Raw genomic sequence first — 23181 nt, 5'->3', positions numbered from 1 at the left:
GAGCTCCCGGACAAATGCCTCTCTGCCTCGCAGAGGCATGACTACTCGGCTGCCCCACATCAGGCAGTCTGCTTGTAGTGATAGCTCATGCATGCGCCTGTGAAAGGGTTTTAATTCCTCGGGACAGGCATCGCAAGCCTCTGCCCAGTCACTGGTTAGGACACATCTTTTTACTAAGGATAACGTGGGGTCGCTGGCCGTCCAGGCTCTGATTTGGCGAGCCGTCATGGGCGAACCTGTGGACTCAAAGGCATTGATTGCCATGACTATTTCACAGTCCTGTTCGTCAAACCCTTCCGTGGTCGCCAGGGGTAGCCTGCTGAGCGCGTCGGCACAATTGTCTGTGCCTGGTCTGTGCCTATGGTATAGTCGTAGGACGCCAGCATGAGTGCCCACCGTTGAATTTGCGCCGAGGCGTTGGCGTTTATTGCCTTACTCTCGGATAGGAGGGACGTGAGGGGCTTGTGGTCGGTTTCTAACCCGAAAAGGTATTGGTGCATCTTTTTGACACTGTACACGAACGCGAGTGCCTCCTTCTCTACCATTCCGTATCCGCGCTCCGCCCGCGAAAGTGACCTGGAGGCATAAGCTATGGGTTGTAATTTGCCGCACTATTGACATGTTGCAAAACACACCCGACCCCATATGCTGACGCATCGTATGTGAGAACTAGCTTTTTACCTGGGTCAAAGAAAGTCAAAACACTGTTGGAACACAGAAGGTTGTGTGCCTTATTGAAGGCGCGTTCCTGGGCGTCCCCCCAAAACCAATCGCATCCCTTCCTGAGTAGCACGTGGAGAGGCTCCAACAGCGTGCTTAAGTTCTGCATAAAGTTCCCAAAGTGATTGAGTAGCCCGAGAAAGGCGCGCAGTTCTGAGACATTCCAGGGCCTGGGTGCCAGGCGAATTGCTTCTGTTTTGGACTCTGTTGGGCGGATTCCATCAGCGGCAATCCTTCTGCCCAAAAATTTAACCTCGAGTGCGAGAAACAGGCACTTGGATTTCTTGACTCGTAGGCCTATCCGATCCAACCGCTTTAGTACTTCCTCCAAATTACGGAGATGGGAGTCGGTGTCCCTGCCTGTGATAAGTATGTCGTCTTGAAATACAAACGTCCCCGGGATGGACTTGAGCAGACTCTCCATGTTGCGCTGGAATATGGCAGCTGCCGACCTGATGCCGAATGGGCATGGATTGTACATGAAAAGGCCTCGATGTGTGTTGATGGTGGTGAGTAGCTTGGATTCCTCGGTCAATTCTTGTGCCATATACGCAGATATGAGGTCTAATTTTGAGAAAAGTTTACCTCCAGCCAATGTGGCAAATAAGTCCTCCGCTCTGGGTAGCGGGTACTGGTCCTGTAGGGAGACTCTGTTTATGGTAGATTTGTAGTCCCCACAGATTCGTACGGATCCATCAGGCTTCATGACTGGGACGATGGGACTTGCCCAGTTTCGAAATTCCACAGATGATATAATGCCTTCCAGCAGAAGCCTGTCTAGTTCGTGTTCAATCTTTTCCCTCATCACATAGGGTACAGCTCTGGCCTTGTGATGGACCAGTCTAGCATCCTGTGTGATGTAGATTTTGACTTTGGCCCCTTTGAAAGTGCCCACACTTGGCTGAAAGAGATGTTCAAATCGCTTTATAACTGATGAGCAGGAGGTCCGTTCCTCTAATGACATGGCATGGACATCATCCCATTTCCAGTTTAGTTTTGCCAGCCAGCTTCTCCCCAGCAGTGCTGGGGGGTTTCCGGGGACAATCCTCAGGGGAAGTCGGTTCACTGTGTGTGACAGAGAGCATGGCGCTGCCGAGGACTGGTACGATTTTTTTGGTATAGGTCCTTAGTTTGGTGTCGACCCTTGTGAGTTTTGGTCTGTCTCTTTTATGCGGCCACAGTTGTTCAAATTGCTGAGCGCCCATGAGAGATTGACTCGCTCCTGTATCCAGCTCCATGTTGACAGATATCCCATTGAGTAGGACCCTCATCATTATAGGAGGCATCCTGTCGTAGGAACAGCGGCCATTGATCGTGTTGACCCGCTGGACATCGGTGTCCCGGGTACTGTCCCCATGTCTTCTGATCCGCTTTCCGACCCATCCGATTCGTATAGCAGCCGAGCTGCCGTTTTTTTGCACATGCGGACCAAATGCCCTGTATATTCACAGTTCCTGCAAACAGCCTGCTGAAATCGACAAGTGCCCACCCCCACACCTCCAGCACAGACTGCTTGCAAAGAATGAGCTGCGTCTGGCTGATCTCTCTTGAGCTTCTCTCAGTTTGTAGTTGATTGCTCGCATTGTGGCTTGATGAGGTGTGAACGGCCATTCCTGTGGCCCTTGATGGCTTCTGTTGCCACCGCTTGCTGTCGAAAGCCTGTACTGCCAGTTTTGTCTGTGTGTGGGGTAGCTAGGACACGGGCTACTGAGTTTTGGATGAACTCAAGTAGCGTAGAATGTGGGCGGCCACTCAGCAGTGCATTGGAGTAGTCAACTCCTCCGTTTCGGATGCCCCCAAAAGTTCGTTAACATCCTCCGCCTGCTCCATGATGACATGCAAGCTGTGATCCTTATCAACGGATCCATTACAGACCCAATCCATGTCCGGACTGGGGTCAAACAGGCTGCGTCATCGCCCCAACCCTCTTCTTAATCTTCCTCGCTGCCATGCTCCACCTCACAGTCAACAAGCTCCCCGCTGGAGTGGAACTAAACTACAGAACCAGTGGGAAGCTGTTCAACCTTCGTCGTCTCCAGGCCAGGCCAAGACCACCCCAACCTCTGTTGTTGAGCTACAGTACGTGGGCGACGCCCTCGTCGGCACACATTCAGAGGCTGAACTCCAGGATATAGTTGAAGTATTTACTGAGGTGTACAAAAGCATGGGCCTTACGTTAAACATCTGTAAGACAAAGGTCCTCCACCAGCCTGTCCTCGCCACACAGCACTGCCCCCAGTCATCAAGATCCATGGACCATTTCCCATATCTTGGGAGCCTCTTATCAACAAAGGCAGACATTGATGCGGAGATTCAACACCGCCTCCAGTGCGCCAGTGCAGTCTTCGGCCGCCTGAGAAGAAGAGTGTTCGACGACAAGGCCCTCAAAACTGCCACCAAGCTCATGGTCTACAGGGCTCTAGTAATACTCGCCCTCCTGTATGGCTAGAGACATGGACCATGTACAGTAGATACCTCAAGTCGCTGGAGAAATACCACCAATGATGCCTCCACAAGATCCTGCAAATCCCCTGGGAGGACAGACACACCAACATTAGTGTCCTCGATCAGGCCAACATCCCCAGCATTGCAGCACTGACCACACTTGACCAGCTCCGCTGGGCAGGCCACATTGTTCGTATGCCAGACACGAGACTCCCAAAGCAAGCGCTCTACTCGGAACTCCTTCATGGCAGACAAGCCAAAGGTGGGCAGAGGAAACGTTACAAGGACACCCTCAAAGCCTCCCTGATAAAGTGCGACATCCCCACCGACACCTGGGAATCCCTGGCCAAAGACCGCCCTAAGTGGAGGAAGTGCATCCGGGAGGGCGCTGAGCGCCTCGAGCCTCATCGCCGAGAGCATGCAGAAATCAAGCGCAGGCAGCGGAAAGAGCGTGCGGCAAACCAGTCCCTTACCCTCAACGACTATCTGTCCCACCTGTGGCAGGGATGTGGCTTTCGTATTGGACTGTTCAGCCACTTAAGGACTCATTCTAAGAGTGGAAGCAAGTCTTCCTCGATTCCGAGGGACTGCCTATGATGATGATGATGATGAAGAGTTGTCAAGTCTAGAGGTAACAAAGGCATGGATGAGGGTTTAAGCAGCGGATAGGCTGAGGCAAGGACGGAGACAGGTAATGTTACGCAGGTGGAAATAGGCGGTCTTAGTTATGCTGCGGACATGTGGCCGGCAGCTTATTTCAGGGTCAAATATGACACCAAGGTTGCGAACTCTCTGGTTCAGCCTCAGACAGATGCTAGGGAGAGGGATGGAGTTTGTGGCAGGGACCAAAGACAATGGCTTCGGTCTTATCAATATTTAATTGGAGAAAATTTCTGTTCATCCAGAACTGGATGTCGGTCAAGTAGTCTGACAATTTAGAGACTGTGGAGGGGTCGAGAGAAGTGGTGGTGAGGTAGAGCTGGGTGTCGTCAGCGTACATGTGGAAAGTGACTCCGTGTTTCTGGATGATATCGCCAAGAGGCAGCATATAGATGAGAAATAGGAGGGGGCCAAGGATAGATCCTTGGGGGCAGGGTTGGATTATGGGCCTGATGGGTCTGGGGCAAACTGATCCAAATGGGCCTGTAGTTATGTTTGTTCATGCTCATTACATTACGTTTCTGATTCTGGTTCTGAGCATGAAAACATAGGCCAGTATATTCAACAATGAAAGCATATATTCTGTATCAAGTAGGTATATATTCTGGTTCTGGTAACATTGCAATACTAGATTCCTGTACATATATGCAAATTTCTCTCAATAACATGTGAAATAAAACAGGCTAGTACATAGTCTGTTCTGTATATAGGTACATTAGTGCGTATATAGGTACTTCTGTATATAGGTATAAACAAGTGAATCTAGCCTGTATAAGCAAGTATCTATCCTGTTGCCAGTAAGGATGTTTCATTTTGTGGTGCAAACAATTTGCATTCAAAGCAGTAAACATTACCAGTCATGTTTCACCTTTTCCCGATTCAATTGATCCCGGGAAAGCAGACTTTTGCTACATTGCCGTTTGAATTCGTCAACCCGACATGCCTTCTGTGATAAAACAAAACCACTTTTCAAATGTTGACACTCAGTACTTCCAAATTGACAAAAGTATGCTCTCATCATTGACATTTTTAAAAAAAATCCAATTTCGTTCCAGATCAACTCTAATGCCAAAGATCACTTTGCGCCAATGTGTTTGATCTTAGGCCAAAAGGCCGAGAGGCGACGTTGCACCGTTCCTGGAAATATTGCAATACCAGGTCGGTGCATGGAGTGGACGGGACATGCCCCTGATCCAGCTCCCTGTCCAAAAATCAATTCAATATCATGTCCCCATAGGGGATATTAAACTGATAAGAACAGATACTACACTTGATCTTAGCCAAAAGGCCGAGAAGCGACATTTAAAAATTAAAAAAAAATGTTTTATTCGTTACCAATCTTTCCAATTCTTTGTCAGATCAACTTGTCAGATCATAAACGCCAAAGGTCACCTTGCACCCATCAAAGATCACTTTGCGCCAATGATTTTGCTCTTAGCCAAAAGGCCTAAAGCCAAAGCTGCACCGTTCCTGGAAGTACTGCAATACCAGGTTCGTGCCATGGAGGTGGACGGGGCAGGCCCCCCACCCACCTCCTATTTCCAAAACGCATAGGAGAACCACCTTCCTGATCCAGGGAGAACCACTTTCTGGTCATGGTTACTCCCCTGTCAGGTCAGTTACGCATGATCTTAGCCAAAAGGCCGAGAAGCGCGACGAAGCGACATTTTTTTTAAATTTTAAAAAAATTCGTAGCCAATCGTTCCAATTCTTTGTCAAATCACAAACGCCAGAGGTCACCTTGGGCCCATTCAAGGATCACTCTGCGCCAATGCTCTTAGCCAAAAGGCCTAGAGCCACTGCACCGTTCCTGGAAGTACTGCAATACCAGGTTCGTGCCATGGAGGTGGATGGGTCAAGCCACCCCACCCACCTCCTATTTCCAAAAAGCATAGGAGAACCACTTTGGGGTCATGGTTACTCCCCTGTCAGGTCAGTTACGCATGATCTTAGCCAAAAGGCCGCGACGAAGCGACATTTTTTTTTTTTTTTGAAATTCGTAGCCAATCGTTCCAATTCTTTGTCAAATCACAAACGCCAGAGGTCACCTTGGGCCCATTCAAGGATCACTCTGCGCCAATGCTCTTAGCCAAAAGGCCTAGAGCCACTGCACCGTTCCTGGAAGTACTGCAATACCAGGTTCGTGCCATGGAGGTGGATGGGTCAGGCCCCCCACACACCTCCGTGGAGGTGGATGGGTCAAGCCACCCCACCCACCTCCTATTTCCAAAAAAGCAAGCATATACCTTCCTGATCCAGGGAGAACCACCTTGGGGTTATGGTGGTTACTCCCCTGTCAGGTCAGTTACGCATGATCTTAGCCAAAAGGCCGAGAAGCGATCCGACATTTTTTTTTTTTTTTATTTCAAAATATACTTTATTCATAAAAAAGAATCTGTACAGTACATTCGATGGCATTTCATTACATTTCGCTGCGGTCAGCAATCCCATACAATACATCTGGGTGCCGACGGCAGTTTCGTTCGTTACATTTCTCGTTTTTCTGTTCAACTGCGATTCAGTACAATAAACAGGGTACATTGTGGTACATTTACACAAATTACATTTCATGTGTTACATTACAGAGCCCGGAATGGGTGATGGTACATTTACATTTTTTCTTTCCAAACTTGCATTTCATAACACACCTTACATTGTACATGGCACTACATTGATGTTTACAGGTTTGGTGCTCTATGTACACAAAGTGTAAATTTCAAATACAAATACAGCCCGAGGGAGTTTGCTGCTGATTTCTGCCCCCGGGTTTTCCGTGGCGGAAGGGTTTTAGACTGTGGCCCTACCCCACCGTGCCTTTGCGGCGACTGCACCAATTTTTAGTGCGTCCCTCAGCACGTATTCCTGGATCTTGGATTGCGCCAGTCTGCAACATGCGGACGTGGTCATCTCCTTGTTCTGGAAGACCAGCAAGTTTCGGCAAGACCAAAGGGCGTCTTTGACCGAGTTGATGGCCCTCCAGCAGCAGGTGATGTTTGTCTCGGTGTGTGTCCCTGGGAACAGCCCGTAGAGCACAGAGTCCTGTGTTACGGAGCTGCTTGGGATGAACCTCGACAGCAACCACTGCATCTCTTTCCAGACCTGCGTCGCAAAGGCGCAATCCTGAAGGAGATGGGTGACAGTCTCGTCCGCCCCGCAGCCGGCCCGGGGGCACCGTGCCGTGCTGCTGAGGCGTCGGCTGTGCATGAACACTCTGACGGGTAGGGCCCCCCTCACCGCCAACCAAGCTACGTCTTGGTGCTTGTGTGTAAGCTTTGGCGATGAGACGTTCTGCCAAACAAGTTCGACAGTCCGCTCAGGGAACCACCCGACAGGGTCCACCGTCTCCTTCTTTCGTAGGGTGTCCAGGACCTTACGTGCTGACCACTGTTTGATGGCCTTGTGGTCAAAGGGGTTTCTTTTGAAGAACTTTTCCACGAAGGACAGGTGGACAGGCATGGTCCAACTGGTGGGGGCGTTTCGCGGCAGCGTGGCCAGACCCATCCTTCTCAACAATGGGGACAGGTAGAACCTCAGCACGTAGTGACACTTGGTGTTTGCGTACTGGGGGTCTGTGCATAGCTTGATGCAGCCGCACACAAAGGTGGCCATCAGGATGAGGGCCACGTTCGGAACGTTCTTTCCTCCACTGTCCAAAGATTTGTACATCGTGTCTCTGCGGACACGGTCCATTTTGGATCTCCAGACAAAGTGGAAGACGGCTCGGGTGACTGCCGCGGCGCTGCATCGTGAGATGGGCCAGACCTGCGCCACGTACAACAACACCGAGAGCACCTCGCTCCTGATGACCAGGTTCTTGCCTGTGATGGAAAGGGAGCGCTGCTCCCAAAATGACAGTTTCTGTCTGACCTTGGCTATGCGCTCGTCCCAGTTTTTGGCGCACGCCCCGTCCGCTCCGAACCATATTCCCAGCACCTTCAGGAAATCTGGCTTGACGGTGAAGGGAATGGAGGCTCGGTCGGTCCAGTGACCAAAGAGCATGGCCTCGCTTTTGGTGCGGTTGACCTTTGCTCCCGAGGCCAGTTCAAACTGGTCGCAGATTGCGAGCAATCTGCGGACCGACTGCGTGTCCGAGCAAAAGACGGCGACGTCGTCCATGTACAGCGAGGTTTTGACCTGGGCGCCTCCGCTGCCTGGGATCGTCACCCCTCTGATGCCCGCGTCCTTCCTGATGGACTCGGCAAAGGGCTCGATACAACACACAAACAAGACAGACGACAGAGGACAGCCTTGCCTGACTCCAGATCTGATTGGAAAGCTTTGAGTTTCCCACCCGTTGATTAGAACTGCACTACTGATGTCTGTGTAGAGCAGTTTGACCCAATTTCGGATGCCCTCCCCGAACCCCATTTTGGAGAGCACGTCCATCAGGTACGTGTGCGATATCCTGTCAAAGGCTTTCTCCTGGTCTAAGCTGATTAGACAGGTGTTCACCCTCCTGTCCCGCACGTAGGCGATCGTATCTCTGAGTAGCGCGAGGCTATCAGAGATCTTCCTGCCGGGGACAGCGCAGGTCTGGTCCGGGTGAATCACCAGCTCAAGAGCAGACTTGACCCTGTTGGCGATGACCTTTGACAGGATCTTGTAGTCCACATTGAGCAGCGAAATGGGCCGCCAGTTTTTGATTTCCTCCCTCTCCCCCTTCTGCTTGTAGATGAGGGTGATGATGCCTTTCCTCATCGATTCTGACATGCTGCCGGCCAGAAGCATACCTCCGTACACTTCCAGCAGGTCCGGGCCTATCCAGTCCCACAGAGCCGAGTACAACTCGACCGGTAAGCCATCGCTTCCGGGAGTTTTATTCGTCTCGAAGGACCGGACGGCCTTTGTCAGCTCGTCCAGAGTTAGCGGGTGGTCCAGACTCTCTCGCTTGCCGTCGTCTAAGACATCCGAAATAGACGACAGGAAAGACTGGGAGGCCGCGCGGTCTGTGGGCTTGACTTCGTACAGCCTGGCATAGAAAGATTCGCTGATCCTCTGCATGTCAGGCTGCGAAGACGTCACAGAACCGTCTTCTTCCTTTAGGCTGGTGATCACAGAGCTCCCCCTGTGTACCTTTTGGAAGAAGAAACGCGAACACGTCTCATCCTGCTCGACGGAGCGGACTCTGGATCGGAAGATGATCTTGGAGGACTCCGAGGCAAAGAGCGAGCCTTGCTGGCCCTTCACCTCTTCGAGTTCCTCCGCGACATCGACCCCCATCGACTGCAGCAGGAGCAGGTTTTGCATATTTGTCTGGAGTCGGGATAATTCCCTCTGTCTCCCTCTCGCCTCCTGAACACCTTTGAGGATGAAGAACCTCTTGATGTTCGTCTTGATTGTTTCCCACCAGTGCATCGGGGAATCGCAGAGGGGTTTTACGGTCCTCCAACCTTTGTAATCCCTCTTGAGTTCCTCAATGTTTTCCCGAGTCAACAGTTTCACGTTCAGCTTCCATATCCCTCTGCCAACTTTCTGATTGTCCTGCATGTGGCAGTCAGCCAGTAGGAGGCAGTGGTCAGAGAAGAACACCGGCGTGACGTCGGTGGATCTGACCTTGAGCGTGTGGGACACAAACAGGAAGTCAATTCTGGAACGGACGGACCCGTCTGGTCTCGACCAGGTGTATCTGCGCGGTGCTCCGTCTGCAGGGTTGCTGAAGACGTCGCACAGCTTGGCATCTTTTACCGCATCCATCAGGAGTTTGGACGTGGCGTCCAGTTTGCTGTCGGCTCTGCTGGATCGTCCAGCCGCATCGATGATGCAGTTGAAGTCACCACCCAGAATGACCGGTCTGGACGTTGCCAGTAACAGTGGGAGCTGCTGGAAGAGGGCCAGCCTCTCGTTCTTCACAGCTGGAGCGTAAACATTAATTAACCTGAGTGGGGAGTTTTTGTACATTACATCTGCTACGAGGAGGCGGCCGCCCACCGACTCCTTAACTTCGGTGATGGTGAAGTGGCCTCCCCGCAGCAGAATGCCCAAGCCGGAAGCTCGGCTGTCGTTGCCCCCTGACCAAATGGATGGTCCATGGGTCCACCATCGTGACCACTGCCGGTAACTGCTGAAGTGCGGCAGGCCGCACTCGATCCGACATTTTTTTTTTTTTTAAATTCATGTCCAATCGTTATCCAATCGTTACAATTCTTTGTCAAACGCCAGAGGTCACCCTGCACCAGTCAAGGATCACTCTGCGCCAATGCTCTTAGCCAAAAGGCTTAGAGCCACTGCACCGTTCCTGGAAGTACTGCAATACCAGGTTCGTGCCATGGAGGTGGATGGGTCAGGTCCCCCACACACCTCCGTGGAGGTGGATGGGTCACCAATCCCACCCACCTCCTGTTTACAAAAATGTAAGCATATACCTTCCTGACCAGGGAGGAACCACCCGGACGTCATGGTGGCTGGTCAGGTTAGTTATGCAGATCTTAGCCAAAAGGCCGAGAAGCGACATTTTTTTTTTTTTTTTTTTTTTTTGGTCAGGTTAGTTATGCAGATCAAGTGGAGTACCTGTTGATTGGGCATTCATATGCAAATCGACTGACTGCAGAAACTCGTTTTTCCAGTTTTGCTGGCTCTGGCCTTTGGCTTGAGCCAGGCGCCAATTGGAGAGAGGAGACAAAATCTGCATGTCGACTAACGATTCGACGGGCCCTTGGGCCTGTCAGGGGGCGGACACGGAGGTCCGCCCGTGCCCCGGACTGGTAAGGAGACAAAAACTGTACACTCCAGGTGCGGTCTCACCAGGGCCCTATATAATTGAGGCAAGACTTCCTTACGCGCACACTCCAACCCCCTTGCAATAAAAGCTAACAAATGGTTAGGATCTGGCATGCACTGCCTGAAAGGGCAGTGGAGGCAGATTCAATCGTCGCTTTCAAAAGGGAATTGGATAAGTACCTGAAGGAAAAAGAATTTCAGGGCTATGGGGAAAGGATAGGGGATTACGACTAGCTAAAGTGCTCTTGCAGAGAGCCAGCACAGGCTCAATGGGCCGAATGGACCTCTTCTGTGCTATAACCATTCTATGATTCTATGCCTTGATTCCCATAGTGCCTGAAACTCTATCGATCTCCGTCTTGAATATACTCAACGACTGAGCCTCCACAGCCCTCTGGGGTAGAGAATTTCAAAGATTCACAACCCTCTGAGTGAAGACATTTCTCCTCATCTCGGTCCTAAATGGCCGATCCCATATTCTGAGACTGTGACCTCTGGTTCTAGACTCCCCAGCCAGGGGAAACATCCCTGCATCTATCCTGTCAAGTCCTCTATGAATTTTATATGTTTCAATGAGATCACCTTTCATTCTTCTAAACTCCAGAGAATATAGGTCCTGTCTACTCAATCTCTCCTCAAAGGACAATCCCCCCATCCCAGGAATCAGTCTAGTAAACCTTGCTCGAAGGCGAGAATATCTTTCCTTAGGTAAGGAGACCAAGGGCTAGACTTTCCACTTCACATCATCCATCTATGGCCTGTCTATTGCCCAAAATGGACCTCTACCACTCATTTTGAGCAAAAAGTGGAAACTAGGCACAAAATATCACTGGAAAAATAGACCCCCAAGTTTCCACTTTGATCGCTGAGATGATCGCCCAAATGATCGCCCACACAAGGTCCATACCAAGTTTCAGCACTTAGCATGCACTTTGCTGGGCCAATGCAAGGCCCAAAAGAGTGCTCAAAAATAGTTGCTTTTTCAGGGCCTTAGAGAGGGAAATGAGCACTACGGGCACCATTTTTAGCTTCTGAGGAAGGGTGGAGAATTGTTCTGAGTTATTTAGAGAGTAAAATTGAAGCCAATTGTATTTAGAAATTTAGGACAGGGAATATAAATAGGTATTATCACATTATCTATGCTAAATAGATCTCATGAAATATCGGAATTATTTAATCAACAGTTTTTACACTGAAGTTATGTAATGATATTCCGTGGTGAAACAGAATAAACAAACAAATCTGCATGAAGAACTGTATATTGTAAAACTTATGTAAATAATAGAGAAGGTACAAAAGTTGTAGAAATTTTTTTTTTATTAAACAAAAATAATTTTTTTTAAGAACTAATGAACAGCACCCTCCCTCCAACCCCCCACCCCCCGCACCATCCCACCCTTCCCTCAAAATCCACAAAACGTTAGAAGAAGAAATTGAACATTTTAAGGAACAAGTGGCCATTTAAGTAATGACAACAAGTGACCATTTCAGTCATGACAACAAGTGACCATTTCAGTCATGCTAACAAGTGGCCATTTAAGTAATGACAACAAGTAACCATTTCAGTCATGACAACAAGTGACCATTTCAGTCATGCTAACAAGTTACCATTTCAGTAACGATAACAAGTGACCATTTCAGAAAGAATGGAAAGTGAACAGTTAAGTAATGATAACAAGTGAACAAAGTGAACATTTAACTATTGAATACAATTGGCCGATTTAGTAACAATAACAATAACAATTAGAATAACAAGAGTACAATAAATTGATAACAGCAAGTGAACATTTTAAAACCAGTGAACTATCGAGAAGCACTCCCCCCTCCCTACCTGCGGCCACGTTTCCCTCCAGATCCTGTCCCATCCTGTGTTCGCACCCCACCCGCCCGTTTTGGTCTACGCAGACCGACACCAAGACATCGTGCAGAGTGGGATGTCAAGACTTCCTGCCGTGGTGGAGGTGACGGAGAGGAAGCGGAAGCCTGAGGCTCTACTTCCGAGTCTGGAGGAACTGTGCCCTCCGTACTCACTTGCATGCTAGGGATCTCGCTGCGAGCAGACACGACACCTTGGGGTGCAGCGCCGTGTCCAGCCAGCAACGCATGCCATAGGGCATTGGTTGCGGCTGTCTGCTGCCGAATAGCCTCCAAGGTCTCCCTTGCAGTCAGTGACTGCTCAGAAGACCAGTTGGAGAAGTTCTGGCAGAACTCACTCCATGATGCTGGAAACTAGCTCCAGTTCACAGAGAACTGGCTCCAGTTCGCAGAGAATCCCTCGAACCTCTGGATAAGGTCGTGACTAATCGCGACCATCTCCCTGCACAGGGCAATCTAGCTCTCTGTCTGGCCCTCCACGGCAGGCGATTGCTCGCCACGCTGACCAGACCTCCGTGGGGTCAGCGTTTGCAATATGACGCGCCTTGGCGTCGCCACCTGCACACCGCTTGGTCCCGGTGATTCTTCCATCTCAACCGAGATGGCTGCAGGTTGATCCGCCACCCTCCCCCCCCCCCCCCGCAAAAAAAATCTCTTCTTCCTCCCTCTCTGTCACCTCCTCCTCCTCCTCCTGCTGAAGCACAGCAGCAGGAGTCTGCAGTGGCTCCTCTTCTTCTTAAGCCTCCTGCGATGTTGGAGACGGTTCAGTGGTAGTGGACTGCACTGACTCGACGACCACTTGACCTTTAATTTGATAAACAACGATTAACTATTCAAATCATAAGAACATAAGAACATAAGAACATAAGAATTGGGAACAGGAGTAGGCCATCTAGCCCTTCGAGCCTGCTCCGCCATTCATAGAAACATAGAAACATAGAAAATAGGTGCAGGAGTAGGCCATTCGGCCCTTCTAGCCTGCACCGCCATTCAATGAGTTCATGGCTGAACATTCAACTTCAGTACCCCATTCCTGCTTTCTCGCCATACTCCTTGATCCTCCTAGTAGTAAGGACTACATCTAACTCCTTTTTGAATATATTTAGTGAATTGGCCTCAACAACTTTCTGTGGTAGAGAATTCCACAGGTTCACCACTCTCTGGGTGAAGAAGTTCCTCCTCATCTCGGTCCTAAATGGCTTACCCCTTATCCTTAGACTGTGACCTCTGGTTCTGGATTTCCCCAACATTGGGAACATTCTTCCTGCATCTAACCTGTCTAAACCCGTCAGAATTTTAAATGTTTCTATGAGGTCCCCTCTCATTCTTCTGAACTCCAGTGAATACAAGCCCAGTTGATCCAGTCTTTCTTGATAGGTCAGTCCCGCCATCCCGGGAATCAGTCTGGTGAATCTTCGCTGCACTCCCTCAATAGCAAGAATGTCCTTCCTCAGGTTAGGAGACCAAAACTGTACACAATACTCCAGGTGTGGCCTCACCAATGCCCTGTACAACTGTAGCAACACCTCCCTGCCCCTGTACTCAAATCCCCTTGCTATGAAGGCTAACATGCCATTTGCTTTCTTAACCGCCTGCTGCACCTGCATGCCAACCTTCAATGACTGATGTACCATGACACCCAGGTCTCTTTGCACCTCCCCTTTTCCTAATCTGTCACCATTCAGATAATAGTCTGTCTCTCTGTTTTTACCACCAAAGTGGATAACCTCACATTTATCCACATTATACTTCATCTGCCATGCATTTGCCCACTCACCTAACCTATCCAAGTCGCTCCGCAGCCTCATAGCATTCTCCTCGCAGCTCACACTGCCACCCAACTTAGTGTCATCCGCAAATTTGGAGATACTACATTTAATCCCCTCATCTAAATCATTAATGTACAGTGTAAACAGCCGGGGCCCCAGCACAGAACCTTGCGGTACCCCACTAGTCACTGCCTGCCATTCTGAAAAGTACCCATTTACTCCTACTCTTTGCTTCCTGTCTGACAACCAGTTCTCAATTCATGTCAGTACACTACCCCCAATCCCATGTGCTCTAACTTTGCACATCAATCTCTTGTGTGGGACCTTGTCGAACGCCTTCTGAAAGTCCAAATATACCACATCAACTGGTTCTCCCTTATCCACTCTACTGGAAACATCCTCAAAAAATTCCAGAAGATTTGTCAAGCATGATTTCCCTTTCACAAATCCATGCTGACTTGGACCTATCATGTCACCTCTTTCCAAATGCACTGCTATGACATCCTTAATAATTGATTCCATCATTTTACCCACTACCGATGTCAGGCTGACCGGTCTATAATTCCCTGTTTTCTCTCTCCCTCCTTTTTTAAAAAGTGGGGTTACATTGGCTACCCTCCACTCCATAGGAACTGATCCAGAGTCAATGGAATGTTGGAAAATGACTGTCAACGCATCCACTATTTCCAAGGCCACGTCCTTAAGTACTCTGGGATGCAGTCCATCAGGCCCTGGGGATTTATCGGCCTACAATCCCATCAATTTCCCCAACACAATTTCCCGGCTAATAAGGATTTCCCTCAGTTCCTCCTCCTTACTAGACCCCCCGACCCCTTTTATAACCGGAAGGTTGTTCGTGTCCTCCTTCGTGAATACCAAACCAAAGTACTTGTTCAATTGGTCCGCCATTTCTTTGTTCCCCGTTATGACTTCCCCTGATTCTGACTGTAGGGGATCTACGTTTGTCTTTACTAACCTTTTTCTCTTTACATATCTATAGAAACTTTTGCAATCCGTCTTAATGTTCCCTGCAAGCTTCTTCTCATACTCCATTTTCCCTGCCCTAATCAAGCCCTAATTCAACAAGATCATGGCTGATCTGGCTGTGGACTCAGCTCCACTTACCCGCCCGCTCCCCATAATCCTTAACTCCCTTATTGGTTAAAAATCTATCTATCTGTGATATGAATACATTCAATGAGCTAGCCTCAACTGCTTCCTTGGGCAGAGAATTCCACAGATTCACAACCCTCTGGGAGAAGAAATTCCTTCTCAACTCGGTTTTAAATTGGCTCCCCTGTATTTTGAGGCTGTGCCCCCTAGTTCTAGTCTCCCCGACCAGTGGAAACAACCTCTCTGCCTCTATCTTGTCTATCCTTTTCATTATTTTAAATGTTTCTATAAGATCATCCCTCATCCTTCTGAACTCCAACGAGTAAAGACCCAGTCTACTCAATCTATCATCATAAGGTAATCCCCTCATCTCCGGAATCAGCCTAGTGAATCATCTCTGTATCCCCTCCAAAGCCAGTATATCCTTCCTTATGTAAGGTGACCAAAACTGTATGCAGTACTCCAGGTGCGGCCTTACCAATACCCTATACAGTTGCAGCAGGACCTCCCTGCTTTTGTACTCCATCCCTCTCGCAATGAAGGCCAACATTCCATTTGCCTTCCTGATTACCTGCTGCACCTGCAAACTAACTTTTTTGGGATTCATGCACAAGGAGTGCGGAGGGGAGCGGGTAGGTCCGAAGGCCTCCTCGTAGGACTGCTCCTGGGCACGGCCAAGGGTGCCATCAGCCGGTCCAGGCAGCGGGCGGTCGAGGGGGTCGTTCAACCTGACTGCCTGCCTCTCTTCCGCTCTTACATCCGGTCCAGGGTGTCCTTGGAGATGGAGCACGCGGTGTCCACCGGTACGCTCGCGGCCTTCCGCGAGAGGTGGGCACCGGAGGGACTGGAGTGCATCATCACGCCCGGCAACCAAATTTTAATTTGATTTTACGTTTTAAAGTTTAATTTGTTTTAATTGCCAGTGCTTTTAGTGTCCCCCTCCCCTTTTATAGGGGGCACTTGGAAAAAAGTGATTTTAGCGCCCAAAAAAAAACCAAAAAAAAAAGAAAAATACAAAAAAAACACAAAAAAGGAAAAAAAAAGGGCCTTGTAAATGTCTGCTGTGTCATCCAGGGCGGGTGGCACGGTTTAATGTTTTTTTTATTTTACAGATAAACTCAAAAGAGTTTCATGCACAAGGACCCCCAGGTCCCTCTGCACCTCAGCATGTTGTAATTTCTCCCCATTCAAATAATATTCCCTTTTACTGTTTTTTTTTCCAAGGTGGATGACCTCACACTTTCCGACATTGTATTTCATCTACCAAACCTTAACCCATTCGCTTAACCTATCCAAATCTCTTTGCAGCCTCTCTGTGTCCTCTACACAACCCGCTTTCCCACTAATCTTAGTGTCATCTGCAAATTTTGTTACACTACACCCTGTCCCCTCTTCCAGGTCATCTATGTATATTGTAAACAGTTGTGGTCCCAGCACCAATCCCTGTGGCACACCACTAACCACCGATTTCCAACCCAAAAAGGACCCATTTATCCTGACTCTCTGCTTTCTGTTCGCCAGCCAATTGTCTATCCATGCTAATACATTTCCTCTGACTCCGCGTGCCTTTATCTTCTGCAGTAACCTTTTGTGTGGCACCTTATCGAATGCCTTTTGGAAATCTAAATACACCACATCCATCGGTACACCTCTATCCACCATGCTCGTTATATCCTCAAAGAATTCCAGTAAATTAGTTAAACATGATTTCCCCTTCATGAATCCATGCTGCGTCTGCTTGATTGCACTATTCCTATCTAGATGTCCCGCTATTTCTTCCTTAACGATAGTTTCAAGCATTTTCCTCACTACAGATGTTAAACTAACCGGCCTATAGTTACCTGCCTTTTGTCTGCCCCCTTTTTTAAACAGAGGCGTTACATTAGCTGCTTTCCAATCCGCTGGTACCTCACCAGAGTCCGGAGAATTTTGGTAGATAATAACGAATGCATCTGCTATAACTTCCGCCATCTCTTTTAATACCCTGGGATGCATTTCATCAGGACCAGGGGACTTGTCTACCTTGAGTCCCATTACCCTGTCCAGCACTACCCTCCTAGTGATAGTGATTGTCTCAAGGTCCTCCCTTCCCACATTCCCGTGACCAGCAATTTTTGGCATGGTTTTTGTGTCTTCCACTGTGAAGATCGAAGCAAAATAATTGTTTAAGATCTCAGCCATTTCCACATTTCCCATTATTAAATCCCTCTTCTCATCTTCTAAGGGACCAACATTTATTTTAGTCACTCTTTTCCGTTTTATATATCTGTAAAAGCTTTTACTATCTGTTTTTATGTTTTGCGCAAGTTTACCTTCGAAATCTATCTTTCCTTTCTTTATTGCTTTTTTAGTCATTCTTTGCTGTTGTTTAAAATTTTCCCAATCCTCTAGTTTCCCACCAACCTTGGTCACCTTATACGCATTGGTCTTTGATTTGATACTCTCCTTTATTTCCTTGGTTATCCACGGCTGGTTATCCCTTCTCTTACCGCCCTTCTTTTTCACTGGAATATATTTTTGTTGCGCACTATGAAAGAGCTCCTTAAAAGTCCTCCACTGTTCCTCAATTGTGCCACCGTTTAGTCTGTGTTTCCAGTCTACTTTAGCCAACTCTGCCCTCATCCCACTGTAGTCCCCTTTGTTTAAGCATAGTACGCTCGTTTCTGACACAACTTCCTCACTCTCCATCTGTATTACAAATTCAACCATATTGTGATCACTCATTCCGAGAGGATCTTTTACTAGGAGATCGTTTATTTTTCCTGTCTCATTATACAGGACCAGATCTAAGATAGCTTGCTCCCTTGTAGGTTATGTTACATACTGTTCTAAGAAACAATCCCGTATGCATTCTATGAATTCCTCCTCCAGGCTACCCCGTGCGATTTGAGTTGACCAATCGATATGTAGGTTAAAATCCCCCATGACTACTGCCGTTCCTTTTTCACATGCCTCCATTATTCCCTTGATTATTGCCCGCCCCATCGTGAAGTTATTATTTGGGGGCCTATAAACTACGCCCACCAGTGACCTTTTCCCCTTACTATCTCTAATCGCCACCCACAATGATTCAACATTTTGTTCATTAGAGCCAATATCGTCTCTCACAACTGCCCTGATATCATCCTTTATTAACAGAGCTACCCCACCCCCTTTCCCTTCTTGTCTATCTTTCCGAATCGTCAGATACCCCTGTATGTTTAATTCCCAGTCTTGGCCACCCTGCAACCATGTTTCTGTAATGGCCACCAAATCATACCCATTTGTAATGATTTGTGTCGTCAACTCATTTACTTTATTTCGAATGCTGCGTGCATTTAGGTAGAGTGTTTTAATCCTAGTTTTTAAACCATGATTTTTAGTTTTGACCCCTCCTGCAGCCCCTTTATATTCAGTGGCCCTTTTTGTTTTTTGCCTTGGGTTTCTCTGCCCTCCACTTTTACTCATTTCCTTTCTGTCTTTTGCTTTTGTCTCCTTTTTGTTTCCCTCTGTCTCCCTGCATTGGTTTCCATCCCCCTGCCATATTAGTTTAACTCCTCCCCAACAGCACTAGCAAACACTCCCCCTAGGACATTGGTTCCGGTCCTGCCCAGGTGCAGACCGTCCGGTTTGTACTGGTCCCACCTCCCCCAGAACCTGTTCCAATGCCCCAGGAATTTGAATCCTTCCCTGCTGCACCACTGCTCAAGCCATGTATTCACCTGCGCTATCCTGCGATTCCTACTCTGACTAGCACGTGGCACTGGTAGCAATCCCGAGATTACTACTTTTGAGGTCCTATTTTTTAATTTAGCTCCTAGCTCCTTAAATTCGTCTCATAGGACCTCATCCCTTTTTTTACCTATGTCGTTGGTACCAATGTGCACCACGACAACTGGCTGTTCTCCCTCCCTTTTTAGAATGTCCTGCACCCGCTCCGAGACATCCTTGACCCTTGCACCAGGGAGGCAACATACCATCCTGGAGTCTCAGTTGCGGCCGCAGAAATGCCTATCTATTCCCCTTACAATTGAATCCCCTATCACTATCCCTCTCCCACTCTTTTTCCTGCGCAACAGAGCCAGCCACAGTGCCATGAACTTGGCTGCTGCTGCCCTCCCCTGATGAGTCATCCCCCTCAACAGTACTCAAAGCAGTGTATCTGTTTTGCTGGGGGATGACCGCAGGGGACCCCTGCACTGCCGTCCTTGCACTGCTCTTCCTGCTGGTCTTCCATTCCCTAGCTGGCTGTGGACCCTTCACCTGCGGTAAGACCAACTCGCTACACGTGCTACTCACGTCATTCTCAGCATCGTGGATGCTCCAGAGTGAATCCACTCTCAGCTCATTGCATTACAATTTTTCTCGAACTCAAAACATTGCAATGCTTTCCATTACCCCATATGCACAGGTGACCACAAGGTTTAACATGACCTAACATGACCTCATTCGAATATCTATAGTACATCACCATTATATATCAAATTATATTATAATCGCATAACATTCCATTGTAATTGCATAACATTGCATAACATCAAATTACATTATAATTGCATGACATTACATGCGTAACTACGATATTTTCAGTATTTACTAATGATTCACACATTGCACAATGCACAGTTCTCATTACTCACATGTCTCAAGGGTGGGTTCGGCCACACCACGGAATGTGACCGAACGACTTTCTGGCCCCACCAAGGCCACCGCGACCTCCTCGTAAGCACTTAAACTGTGCATCATGGCAGAGCCCCCGCTCGTCCTGCGTTGCTCTCGATTATTGATCGAGATCTTCTTCTGTAAATGATACAATAACATTGCACGGCATAAGCAAATGGATCAGGCAATTTAAGACATTGAAGACATTTAAGACTGAACTGACAGATTTAAATGTTCTTTTACAAATTAGCATTACGTTGCATATTTCACACTACAACATTTAACTTTATGCTGGGTTGCATAAATGTATTCATAATTTAGTTATCTTTAAATGTAACCTAATAACATTGCAGATTCTAGTTATTAATTAGATCTTTAAATATAAATTTCAACTTACTCTCGCAGCTGCCAGTAGGCTGTTCCAATGCTTGCGGCACTGGTCCGGTGTGCGGGCTTCATTAGATGCCGACGTGACCACGTCGGCAATCTCTGCCCAAATCTTCCGATATGCACAGGGTGGAGGTTTCCCATGCCTAACCGTGTCAGATCCTTCCACCTGGTGCTGACAACATTCACCAGGGCCTCATTGGCCTCCTCGCTGAAAGGCATGGACCTCCTCCCTTCAAATGATGCCTCCATTATCGATTAATATGAGATTATTCAAACCACAAAATGCTTTCTCCTCTCTCTCTCTCTCCCCGACCCTCACAGAGCTTCTGAGCATGTGTGATGACCCCTGACCTCTGAAAACGCGGGAAGGAGCTTCAACCTGAAAAAAAAATCAACCTGCACATGCGCAGTAATGCGTTGCTAGGGAAGCTTTTTTTTTCATTCACTTCTGTTTTCTTTGGGCGATCGCCGAGCAATCACATCGCCCATTTGACATCGCTGGGGTAAGGCCAAGTGGAAAATCGCCCCCAAAAAATGGGCCTTGAGCCGGCGATCAGCACGGGCGATAGGTCCTGCATCGCTGGAGCAAGGCCCATTTTTTTCGGCCTTAGCCTGAAAGTGGAAAGTCTAGCCCCAAAACTGTGCACAATACTCCAGGTGCGGTCTCACCAGGGCCCTATATAATTGCAGCAAGACTCCCTTATTCGCACACTCCAACCATCTTGCAATAAAGGCCAACATACCATTTGCATTCCTAATTGCTTGCTGTACCTGCATGTAAACATTCAGTGATTTTTGCACAAGGACCTCCAAATCCCTCTGAACACCAACATTTCCCAATCTCTCACCATTTAAAAAATATTGTGCTTTTCCATTCTTCCTACCAAAGTGAATAACCTCACATTTCCCCACATTATACTGCATCTGCCTCCTTCCTGCCCAATCACTTAACCTGTCTATATCCCTTTGCAGTTTCTTTGCATCCTCCTCACAGCTTACTTTCACACCTAGCTTTCCCATCAGCAAGCTTGGATATATTACACTTACTTGGTCCCTTCATCTAATTCATTGATATAAATTGTGAATAGCTGGGGCCCAAGCACAGATCATTGCGGTACTCCACTAGTTACACCTTGCCAACCTGAAAATGACACGTTTAATCCTACTGTCTGTTTTCTGTCTGTTAACCAATCCTTAATCCATGCTAGTATATTACCCCCAATCCCATGAGTCCTAATTTTGTGTAACAACCTTATCAACTGTCTTCTGAAAATCCAAATATACTACATCCACTGGTTCCTCTTTATCTACCCTGCTAGTTACAACCTCAAAAAACTTCAATAGATTTGTCAAACACGGTTTCCTTTTCATAAAAACGTGTTGACTCTGCCTAATTATATTCTGATTTTCAGTGTCTTGTTACCACGTCCTTGGTAACAGGTTCTAGCATTTTCTTTACTACTGATGGTAGGCTAACTGGCTGATAGTTCCTTGTTTTCTCTCTCCTTTCTTGAACAGCGGGGCTACATTTGTTACCTTCCAATCCATGGGGACCATTCGAGAATTTAGGCATTCTGGAAGATCAAAACCTCTTTTAAAACGCTAGGCCATTATGTCCAAGGGCTTTATCAACTTTTAGTCCCATTAATTTCTCCAGTACTTTTTCTTTACTAATATTAATTACTTTAAGTTCCTCACTCTCATTCGACCCCATGGTTCCCCACAATTTCCAGTATGTTTTTTAGGGGCGAAATTGCTCCCTTTTATAGCCCCATTAGTGCCTCTGGGGTCGCTAACGGGGCACAAGATAGTTTTCACCCGGGGAAGGGGGCGCTACTGCCTCCTGGGAAATTTCCCGGGAGTTTGCGGCGGGGTTGCCATGGCAGCGGTGTACTCCACGGTTAGCGCCCTGTGCTGCTGCGCAACCTCCGCCATCTTACCACCCCGCGGGGGAAATTGCCGGCGGGCTGCAAATCTGGCCGACATCCGCTCTTGGAGCGTTGCTTAAAGGGGAGGGCGCCAGCACCCTGCGCCGCCATCTTTTTTTTGTTGGACGATTCTCCCTAGTGTGGTCCGGGCCACCATCTTGCAGTTCGGCATGCCGCCATGGTGGCCCAGTCATGGCCATCAGAGGCCGTGCAAATGCACAGTGGCCCTCACCTTTGAGCATCTGCATAGCGCTTGACTCCCTGCCCAAGTAGCTCCCCGGTTACCACCCCCAAAGGAAGTGGAGCACGGGAGATTGTGCTCCGCTTCCTTTAGAGGCGGTGAGGGCAATTCAGCGGCGAGGGCTGGGCTTCCACGCGAGCGCTAAAAGTCCCGGCCCTGGAAAGTTACCAGCCACAATCGGGTCGCGGGGCAATTTCTCCCCCTTTGTGTCTTCTACTGTGAAGACACATTCAAAATATTTGTTTCACGTCTCTGTCATTTCCTTATTCCTGTTTTTAATTTCTCCTATTGGATTTCAATGCAGGGAAATGTGAGGTCAACCACTTTGGACCTAAAAAGGTTAGAACAGGGAATTTTCTAAATGGTGAAAAGCTGAAAACAGTGGAGGTCCAAAGAGACTTAGGGGTTCAGGTATGTAGATCATTAAAATGTCATGGAGAGTGTTGCGTGTCTGTAAAGTATGCACTCCCATGTTCCGCCACCAGGGAGCTCATCCCCTGAAGTCCCAAGGGATCCCAGCATCCCTTGGGAGCACTGTATATGAGCCGGTCCCTAAGGCCTGTTCCTCATTCTGGAGTGTCTTATTAAAGGTCACTGTTACTTTAACCTCCCTGTATGCACATCATCTGTGTTAGGAACACAATAACTGGTGACGAGAATACGAATCCAACGCAAAGATGCA

General features: G+C 48.1%; 5 pseudogenes; all 5 read right to left on the bottom strand.

Moving 5' to 3' along the window:
• Positions 1-4946: 4946 nt before the first annotated feature.
• Positions 4947-5125, bottom strand: LOC139279063 (U2 spliceosomal RNA; annotated as a pseudogene).
• A 154-nt stretch (positions 5126-5279) lies between these two features.
• On the bottom strand, positions 5280-5480 carry LOC139279090 (U2 spliceosomal RNA; annotated as a pseudogene).
• A 139-nt stretch (positions 5481-5619) lies between these two features.
• On the bottom strand, positions 5620-5798 carry LOC139279150 (U2 spliceosomal RNA; annotated as a pseudogene).
• A 129-nt stretch (positions 5799-5927) lies between these two features.
• LOC139279123 (U2 spliceosomal RNA) lies at positions 5928-6166 on the bottom strand (annotated as a pseudogene).
• A 3878-nt stretch (positions 6167-10044) lies between these two features.
• LOC139279180 (U2 spliceosomal RNA) lies at positions 10045-10274 on the bottom strand (annotated as a pseudogene).
• Positions 10275-23181: the final 12907 nt, after the last annotated feature.

This window comes from Pristiophorus japonicus, chromosome 13 (assembly GCF_044704955.1).
Source record: "Pristiophorus japonicus isolate sPriJap1 chromosome 13, sPriJap1.hap1, whole genome shotgun sequence".
In the NCBI taxonomy this organism is placed as follows: domain Eukaryota; kingdom Metazoa; phylum Chordata; class Chondrichthyes; family Pristiophoridae; genus Pristiophorus; species Pristiophorus japonicus.
This window is presented reverse-complemented; position numbering and strand designations above follow the sequence as displayed.